We start from the raw sequence: 9343 nt of genomic DNA on the forward strand, positions 1-9343 counted from the left end.
GGGGGAGGGGGGTGCTCACCACTGGAGAACACTGAGTCTGGTTGGGGGGATGGGGGTGCTCACCACTGGAGAACACTGAGTCTGGTTGGGGGGGCTCACTTTGGATCGGGGGCCCAAGCTGGGGTGAGCCTGGGAAGGACTTATGATTCCAGGTCATGACTCTCTCCCCTCCTCTGCTTCCCCCCTTGAAGAGGTGGCTGGAGGCTGAGGGTCAGGAGACTTGACCATTCAGACCTCCCTTTGAACCTCACCCTGGTGTCTGTGTGACCTTGAGCCAGCGTCTTTCCCCGCTGACCTGTTTTCCCTCCAAACTGAGGCTGTCTTACTGTGCTGGGTAAACTGGTCCAGAAATGAGCACCTGCCGCCACATGCCACATGCGGTTGTTCTCTGGCAAAGTTAAACCAGTCTCGCTGTTCTCGGAATTCACCTGTGCAGCCCTGTCTCGACACCACCTCCGCGAGCATGGCCCACGCTCCTCCCGTGGGTGACAGACCGGCACCCAGTGAGGACCCCCGCAGGCCTCCTGGGCTCCGAGAGGGGCTGTCTTGGGGACAGGGCGGCTGGGGTGGGGGATCGAGGCCGGGGCGTGTGGAGGAGAAGCTGAGAGAAAATGCAAAGGCCGGAAGAGAAAGGTGTGCCTGGGTTGAGTCTGGACCGATGACCAAGTGGCTATAGGCCTGAGCTGAAGGGTGAGGCCAGCGGGAGAGGGGGAGGAGGAAGGGCACCCTAAGCAGAGAAGCAGCTCAAAGAGAGGCATAAAGCCCTGGCCAGTGTGTTCAGTGGTTAGTGTGTCGGCTTGTGCACCAGAGGGTCTTGGGTTTGATTCCTGGTCACATGTGGGAAGGAGCCAATTGATCTCTCTCTCTCTCTCTCTCTCTCTCTCTCTCTCTCTCCCCCTACTCCCTCCCTCCCTTCCATTCTCTAAAAAATCAGTGGAAAAAATATCCTGGGGTGGGGATTAACAAAACCAAAAAAAAGAGGCACAAATGCAAGGAGCAGGCAGCCGATCTTCCTGAGACCTCCCCAGCCTCCTGCCCCTCCTGTTGGCTATGGGGCCGGGGTGGGGGGCAGGGTTTCAGGACAGGCTGAGGGGGTGTGACTGATACCCCCCGGCCTGGCCTAGGGCTTTCCCAGCTGCAGGAGTGGGGAGTGAAGGGGGAAGGCTCAGGAGACGCTGTGACCACGTCCCAGGTGGAGGAAGGAGCTCCAGGATGTACCCTGACCTGGGGCTCCCTGGGCCCCCAGCACTCTGCCTGCAGCCCGCTCAGTGGGTGGCTGAAGGCTCACGGCCCCCGGGGTCCTGGGGACGGGGGAGTGGTCTTACCAGGACTGACGGGTGAGCTGGAAATTCCCCCGGCCAGGAGCAGGAAGAGGCTGGCCAGCCGCCACATTCTGGAACTGCTGACACCTGTCTGAGGAGGACCTCTGAGCCCACAGCCCACCAGCCCTGCTCTGCAGCTCCCACTGTGCTGGTGTCAGGCAGAAGCGGGGCTCCCGGCCACCAGGCAGACGCCACCTGAAGCCTTGTCCGCATGGGCTAAGGGCATGCCACCTACTCTGAGGGGAGAGGGGAAGTGGGAAGGGGACTCCGCACAGAAGACCGTGGCAGGCACCCCCAGAACGCTCATGCCCTCCCTATTCTGGGGTGAAAGTTCAGAGTGGGGCCCTGCTGCTCGGCCGGGCCGAGTCACCGCCAGCACCTATCAGACACCAGCGGGGTGTTCCGAGCTCTGTCCCGGTCAGAGGGCAGGCCACCAGGCCAGACTGCGCCCTCCAGGGCAGCAACACCGGGCAGGGACCGAACGGCGCCACGCCTCATTTTCGTCATTTGTAAAATGGATAGAAAACTGTACTTTTGCCTTATAGAGTTATTGTGAGACTTAAGTGAGTGAACTCGCATAAAGCTCTTAAAATATGGTTTGCACATAGCAAATGCTGGGTAAACATTAGCTAGTACTATCTCAGGTAAGGCTCACCGCCACCCCAGACGCAGGCTATGGCGTCACTCCATTTTACGGAGGACAACGAGGCTCCGAAGAGTGAAGTAACGTATTAAAAACCCACTATCAGGAGGTGGCAGAGCTCGGACTTAAGCCCAAGCCCCAAACCACTAGGTGCCCCGCTGGGAGCCAGGGAACCCTGCCTGTCCCCGAGACCAAGGGGTAGGCCCCTGCCCAGGCTGCCCCTGCCGGGCCCATTCCACCGCCACAGGCCGGTTCTGATATCTGTTTAAACCAGAGGCCCCCGGTGGGACGGGGGGTGGAGGGTGCAGGCTCCATGTTGCCTCTGGCACTGGCCCTGGCCCCCCAGGCCCTCAGCTGATGTCCACTTAGAGTCTGGGAAGAAGGCCGTGGAACTGGGCGCCCACCCTGAGGACTGCCAACCAGTGCCCTGGCCTGGCCGGTGCCAGTGCTGATCTCCCTTTACCCCAAGCTCCAGCCACCCCTCCAACCCGGCTCAGGGACTTCTTCAGCCTGTCCGCCCTCCTCCAGCCCACCCCACAGACTTGCCTGGAAGGGGACTTACTGGGGTGGGCCGTGGAGAGACCGCAAGGCCGCCCTCCTGCCGCCATGACAGCCTGGGCCTCTGGTTAATCCGTAACTGCAAATATTTGCCTGTTGGCCCTCAGTGCCCGGCCGCCCTCTCCACAGATAAACAAACTAGTTCCCAGCTCAGCAGCGCCCTGTGCCCGAAGCCCACCTTGCCGCCAGCGGTGCCACCAGGAGGGGGGTGAGGGACGGCCCTTGGACGCTGCGCACAGATGTGGACTTAGGTTAGCCTCCTGGGTCTCACAGAAGGAGGGACAGTGTCCCCGTTTGCAGATGTGACATTTCACCCAGAGACACTGCAGTGCGCCCCAGAGCAGCGCTGGCAATGACGCCAGCCTTCCCCGACCGACGGGGCGCCCGCGCTGGAGGCCCCTGCTTCCGGTGCCTGTATGAAGGAAACTGCGTTTTGTGATGCAAAACCTGGAAGATGTGCCTCTCAGGTCCCTGCCACGTGGGTGCCAGGCAACGGCAGTCGCCCTGTAACTACCCCACAGCTGCCGGCCGTCCCTATGACCTGCCTGGAGGACACTCAGAAGCCCTATCACTTGCCCGCATTCATGGAGGGGAGGTGGCAGGCCTGGCGTAGAACCCAGTTCTTTCTAGCGCCCGTGGCCCCTTTATGAACAGGTGAGAGAAATGAACAGGCTCTGGAAGGCTGAATGGATCAGCTCCCGGCCGAGCCGGAGGGAGCTTTGGCCGGCCGCAGCTTGTCAGCACTCACCAGACACCTGCAGGCCGCCTCCCTGGAGGACCGGCCGCCCCCCTTCCTGTGGTGGCTGCACAGGGAGTCACTGGGTCCCAGTGTCACTCAGATCCTCTCCCGGGGCCCAGGAGGGGCCTCAGAGCCCTCCTTCCACACTGAGCACTGGACTCAGAAGAATGTGAAGCCAGTGTCTGGGCATCGATGTTTGTTTTTTGTTGTTAATCCCCACCCCTCTCTGTTTCCACTGACTGAGGCTGGTTCTGACATTTCTTTAAACCATAGGTGAGGGTGGGGGGTGCCAGGCTCCAGGTGGGGTGGAGGGGTGGAGGGTGCTGCCTCTGGCACTGGGCCTGGCCCCCCAGGCCCTCAGCTGATGTCCACTTAGAGTCTGGGAAGAAGGCCGTGGAACTGGGCGCCCACCCTGAGGACTGCCAACCAGTGCCCTGGCCTGGCCGGTGCCAGAGTCCTGATCTCCCTTTACCCCAAGCTCCAGCCACCTCTTGACTGGAATCGAATCCAGGACCCTTAGTCCACAGGCCCACGCTCTATCCACTGAGCCAAACTGGCCAGGGCTGGTGAAGGTCTATGGCAGCTGTCTAGCAAAGGAGGCAGGAAGCACGGCGACCACACGCCGACCACACGCGAGGCGCAGCTTGCCAGCTGAGGAACTTGGGAAATGCCCCTGTGCCCATGCTTTTGCTCCAGGTACCTGCCCACTTCAGTCCCCGGCAGTCAGTGCTCTGGGCTCTCCCTGCTCCATGTCTCCTCCTGTCGTCCCCCACACCCCCCCGCCCCCTGCCTCGCCAACCAAGTGCAAGGCCCGGTGTGCACCAGCGCTCCTCCCCTCACCAACTCCTCACAGGCCACTTGCTCCGCAGCCTCGCACAGCCTCAGGGCCAGGGCCTGGCAGACCGACACCTCCAGGACAGCAGCTGCAGGAGAGGAGGAGGCCGGAGGAGTGCTGGCGGGTGCAGGCCTGGTGCAGGCCCGTGCTGTCTGCACAGGGTCCGCCCCCCCTGAGCCTGCAGGAGGGGCTCTGGCTGAGGCACCCACCCCGCACCAGCCCAGATGCCCAAGCACTGGCCCGAGAAAAGCAGGGCAGCCTGGTGGCAGAGGAGGAAGTGCTGCGCTGCCAGGCCTCGGGGAGCTGCGAGCGGTCAGGGGCCTCCAGCAGAGCCTTGGTGCCCGGCGCCTGCTGGCCTGCAGTGGGGGCACCTACCCTACGGCCTGGCTCCCTCACTGGCTGGCAGGCCCGAGAGGGAAGGGCCCCACCACCTCCCCTGAGCTCTGTGGCTCTGAGAGGTTGGCACCCCCTGCAGAGTGCTACCAGGAGCCGCCTGGTGGGTGGTGCTGCTTCGCCTTGTCTGACTGCAGGTTTCCTTCCCCAAGTGAATCCGGAGGAGAGCAGGGCGTTGGTATCAGAGCCAGCTGTGTTTTTAATAAATCTTTATTGTTGAACGTATTCCATAGGCCCCCCTGCCCCCATGGGCCCCTTGCCAGCTGAGCCTTACAGACGGGAGGGCACTTGTGTGCAAACAGTTGTGTAGTTGTGAGGGTGCAGGCAGAGAAACAAGGAGCAACGGTGTGGGGGAGGGAACAGAAAGACAAACCGGGTGGCATCCTCAGGGGGTGCTCAAACCTCAGCTTTGGGGTCAGGCTCACACAGGTTTACACCTCATCGTGGCTCCTTCCTGGCTGGGTGAACGTCCCTGGACCTCAGTTTCCACCTCTGTAAAACGAGGCTATCGGTAGCCTGCACCGGGTGAAGCAGCCTCTGCAGTTGGATGATCGATGGACAACCATCCCCTCTCTTGGCTCCCCAAGTAGCCTAGAGAGAAGCGAGGGCCACAGGAGGCTCTGAGGGTCGGAGCCTGTGAACTGGATGCGCCCTCAGGAGCATCTGTGCAGGTTGGGAGGAGGTGGGCCTGAAGGGAGGGGGGAGAGGACGCTGCCCCCCGTCTGCCAGCTCAGCAGACACAGCCTCTTCGGTCAGCCCCACTCACCCTGGGACCAGGAACGGGTGTTCTTACCTGGCGTTGGCCCGACTCTGGTAACAGGTGCCAGAACTCACCTTGAGCTGCCTGTGCCCCCAGTGGTTGGAGGTGAGCTGGTGTGGGGAGCTCACAGCCCTGTCTCACTCTCCCCTTGTCCTCTTCCCCCGTGTGTTATGCATGTGATGCAGGGGGCAGCCATGCTGCTCAGGGCTCACCCTCAGTGCGTAGGAGCAGAGAAACCAGGAGGCCCTTGGGGCAAAAGAGGTGGGGTGGGGAGGGGAGGGTGCGCCTTCCTTAAGAAGTGGGAATGGCCCTGGCTGGTGTGGCTCAGTGGCTAGAGCACTGGCCTGCAGACTGAGGGGTCCCGGGTTCGATTCCAGTCAAGGGCATGTACCTCAGTTGCAAGCTCCTCACCGGCCAGGCTCAGGCCCTGGTCGGGGTGCATGCGGGAGGCAACCCATCGATGTGTTTCTCTCACATCAATATTCCTCTCTGTCTTTCCCTCTCTCCACCCCCTCTCTAAAAATCAATGGGAAAATATTTTCTGGTGAGGATTTACAAAAAAGAAGAAGTGGAAATGGATGTCAAGGCATAATGACACATCGGTTCTTTTTTAAAAATCCGGTTTATTGAGGTATAATATACATATGGTGAAATCACAAATATATATTTGTGTCTGATTGGTGTTACCACCCACAATCACGATAGAGGACATTTCTCGCCCTTAAGGTCTCCCTGGGCCCCACCCCCAGTCCCTGGCAACAACTGCTCTGATTTCTGTTGCTTTTTCTAGATGGCATATAAATGGAATTCTACAGGAAATAGCCTTTTGGGACTGGCTTCTTTCACTCGGCATAAAGCGTTGAGAGTCATATAGTTGATGGTATATTAGCAGCCTGTTTTCTGTTGCTGAGCGGTTTCCATTACATGGATGTACCACAAATTGGCTATGAAATAAAGCTGCTGCTGACATGATACACATGTCCTGGTGCGGGTGCATGTCTTCATTGCTCATGGACAAATACCTAGGAATGGAATTGCTGGCTTATGCGGTAAGTACTTGTTTACTTTTATAAAAAAAATGAAAGAAACATAAAAGAACTGATATCCCAGGCGGCTGTACCACCTCCCATTCCAACGGAAGTGCATGCTCCCGTCACTGGGTGTGGTCAGTGTTTTGGTTTTGGTTTTTAAATATTTTTAGCTATTCTAATAGGCGTGTGGTAGTAGCTCATTGTAGTTTTAATTTTCATTTCCCTAATCACTCATGATGTTAAGGATCTTTTTGTGTTCTTATTTGCCTTTCAGATATCTTCTTTTTTTTTCTTCAATTTTAACTTCTATGATGAAAATGTTTTATTTTTTACTAGAGGCCTGATGCACGAAATTCATGCAAGGGGCTCGGCCCTCGCAGCCCTGGCTTCATCTGGAAGGTCATCCGGACGGTCATTCTGCTGTTCGGTCTAATTAGCATATTTGCTCTTTATTATATAGGATTTATTGATTTTGGAGAAAGAGGAAAGGGGAGAGAGAGAGAGAGGGAGAGAGGCATTTATTTGCTGTTCCACTTATTTAAGCCTTCACTGGCTGATTCTTGTCTGTGCCTGAAACCTTGATGTGTCAGGATGACACTCTAACCAACTGAGCTACCAGTCAGGACAGATTTCTTCTTTGGTGATTATCTATTTAAACCTTTAGCCTTTTTATTATTGAGTTGTGAGAGTTTTTATATATTCTGGCAACAAGTCCTTTGTTTCATAAGTATTTGCAAAAATTTTGTTGAGTAAATGCTTTTAATTTTTATGAAATCCAATTATCATATGTCTTATGATTCGTGCTTCAGTGTCCTGCCTATGACACCATTGCCCATGGTCACAAAGGTTCTGCTATGTTTTCTTCTAGAACATTTATGGTTTTAGCTTTGACAGTTAGATCTCCAACCCATTTTGAATTTATTATTTTTTTAAATATATTTTTATTGATTTCAGAGAGGAAGGGAGAGGGAGAGAGAGAGAGAGAGAGAGAGAGAGAGAGAGAAACATCAATGATGAGAGAGAATCATTGATCGACTGCCTCCTGTACGCCCACAACCCGGCATATGCTCTGACCGGGAATTGAGCTGCAACGTCCTGGTTCATAGGTTGATGCTCAGCCACTGAGCCATGCAGGCCAGACTGAATTTACTAATTTTTATATGTGGTATGAGGCAGGGATTAATTCACTTTTTTTTCTAACATGGATAGCTAATTGTTCCAGCACCATTTGTTGAAAATACGGTCTCTTCCCTCATTGCATTACCTTGGTACTTTGTCAAAATCAATTGACTCTGTATGTACTTGCTCACTTCTGTACCCTATTTTGTTCTATTGATCTATCTGTTCATCTTTATGCCTATATCATACTGTCTTAATCACTTAACTGCTGTTATGAGACTGTAGTAAGTCGTGAAATCAGGTAGTATAATTCCTCCAATTTTGTTCTTTTGCAAAATTATTTTGGCTAATTTAGGTCCTTTGCATTTCTATACACATTTTAGAATCAGCTTGTCAATTTATACCAAAAAATCCTTTCTGAGATTTTTTGGGGATTGAGCTGACACTACAGTACAATTTGGGGAGAAGAGGCATCTTAAGACTGAGTGTTCTGATCCATAGAATTTCTCTCCATTTATTTAGGTCTTTGCTAATTTCTCTCACCAATGCTTGCTATTTTCAGTGTACAGGTCTTGAACATATTTTGTTAAACGTATGCCTACTTATTTCATGTTTTTAAAATGCTACTGTAGATTCCTCCTTCTGCGACCTAACATTTGGTGCCAAAACCTGGGAGAGTTCCACGGGGATGGGATCCATCGCCCCGGCTTTGGTCACCCCGAGTTTGCTACTCGGAGAGCAGTAGGCAGTGGCAGCTGGTCCTAGGCTTACCTTAAAATCCTACTCAGGTGACTCAATTACCAGCTTTGATCAGGCTTCCCTCCCTTATTGCCTTCCCTCCCACCCCCCTCCAGTCAGCCAAGGAGGATGCTGGACCAGGAATCTCTCCTTCTCCACTGATGACCCTCCATTTTATACCGGCCAATCTTCTCTAGCTCCAGGCCCAGAAAAGCAGCAAAACCAGACAAGTGACGCTGTGGCAGCCTCAGGACCAGCTTTTACCTCCCAAGTCACTCAACATGATCACTCTCGAGACTTCACCAACCAGTCTATTGGGGAAATCATGCTGCTGCACCCCTTGTCCAGCCCACTACTATCAAAGTCCATTCCCCTGTGGTCTCGACGTCCCACCTCAGCGGGAAGCAATTACAGAAGATATGACCTTCTTCCCTATTCCATAAAACAAAAGGCTGGAATGTTAGGTTTGATGGAGCAATTGAATTGATACCCCTCCCCTGGGAACTAGCTTTTCAGGTCATTTTACTATGGACATTCCCTTTGACCACATTTTACTTGCGGTGATCACATTCCATTATCTCCTCTCCTGGTATGCATAAAGAAGTCTCCGCCCAGAAAAAGCCCACCAAAAGTCCTTTAAAAGCCACTGACTCCCATCATGTCACTGGGTGCTGGAGCCATCCAGGCTCAGCCACCTGGTGTGTGGATGATTGAATAAATTCATAATCCCTCACCATTCTGGCCTCCTGCATTCCTCCTTTGGTGACCTAACAAAACCCAATGTCCAGTATCCTTATAAGAGATAGAAGGGAAGAAGACCATGTGAAGATTGATGTTAAGATGGAGGTATATTGGAGTTATGTTTCCACAAGTCAAAAACCATCAAGATGCACTAGAAGCTGGAAGAGGCATGGAAATATTTCTCTGTAAATGAGGAAAAAATAATTTTTCTGCTATGATTCTAAATTCTTGATTGGGGTTCCTGTTACAAAAAAAGGTTACCACATGATCTCACTCATTTATGGATAATAAAGAACATTATAACCTGATGAACAAAAAGATAGATACAGAGGCAGAGAAGCATTGAACAAACTGTCAAATTACTGTTGGAAGGCTGGGGAGTGTTGGTGGGGGGAGGTAAGAGATCAATCGAAGGACTTGTATGCAAGCATATAAGCATAACCAATGGACACAAGACAATGCGG

General features: G+C 53.8%; 1 long non-coding RNA gene across 4 annotated transcripts; it reads right to left on the reverse strand.

Annotated features, from left to right (window-relative positions):
* LOC102249380 lies at positions 1-2953 on the reverse strand. Of its 4 annotated transcripts, none has more exons than XR_314331.2 (5): positions 2702-2953; positions 2528-2602; positions 1326-1413; positions 296-388; positions 1-81 (listed from the first exon to the last, which is right to left on the reverse strand). It is a non-coding gene; the product is annotated as an uncharacterized LOC102249380 (long non-coding RNA). The 4 variants fall into 4 exon arrangements; XR_001364673.1 differs by having other exon boundaries at positions 327-388; positions 2702-2952; XR_001364672.1 differs by lacking the exon at positions 296-388 and having other exon boundaries at positions 2702-2946.
* Positions 2954-9343: the final 6390 nt, after the last annotated feature.

This window comes from Myotis brandtii, unplaced genomic scaffold (genome assembly GCF_000412655.1).
Source record: "Myotis brandtii unplaced genomic scaffold, ASM41265v1 scaffold600, whole genome shotgun sequence".
NCBI lineage: Eukaryota > Metazoa > Chordata > Mammalia > Chiroptera > Vespertilionidae > Myotis > Myotis brandtii.